General features: G+C 75.4%; 1 protein-coding gene across 2 annotated transcripts in view; it reads left to right on the top strand.

The window, feature by feature from the left end:
• The window catches only part of WT1 (Wilms tumor 1), a 35,866-nt gene that overhangs the window by 12,419 nt on the left and 23,211 nt on the right, over window positions 1-236 (top strand). The gene's annotated exons all lie outside the window — the stretch shown is intronic.

The following is a 236-nucleotide window of genomic DNA, read 5'->3' as shown; positions in this document are numbered from 1 at the left end:
CCTCGGCGCTCTCCTCCTCGAGTTGTCGCCCCTTTCCTAGCGTCCCTCTTCCCTTTCCCTCCCTTCGCCAGGCCCTGCGTCCTGTGTCCCGGCCCTGCCGCCTCCCGGCTTCCTTCCTCCCGGCCATTGTCGCCCTCCCACCTGCCGGGAAGAGGCTCCGGCCCGCCTCCCCCGCGGGGCTTCCTGCCGCTGGGCGGGCAGGAAGGCCCCGAGGCGCCGCGGGGCCCCGCCGGGGT

Source organism: Haliaeetus leucocephalus, unplaced genomic scaffold (genome assembly GCF_000737465.1).
Source record: "Haliaeetus leucocephalus isolate CR32 unplaced genomic scaffold, Haliaeetus_leucocephalus-4.0 Scaffold173, whole genome shotgun sequence".
Lineage (NCBI taxonomy): Eukaryota > Metazoa > Chordata > Aves > Accipitriformes > Accipitridae > Haliaeetus > Haliaeetus leucocephalus.
This window is presented reverse-complemented; position numbering and strand designations above follow the sequence as displayed.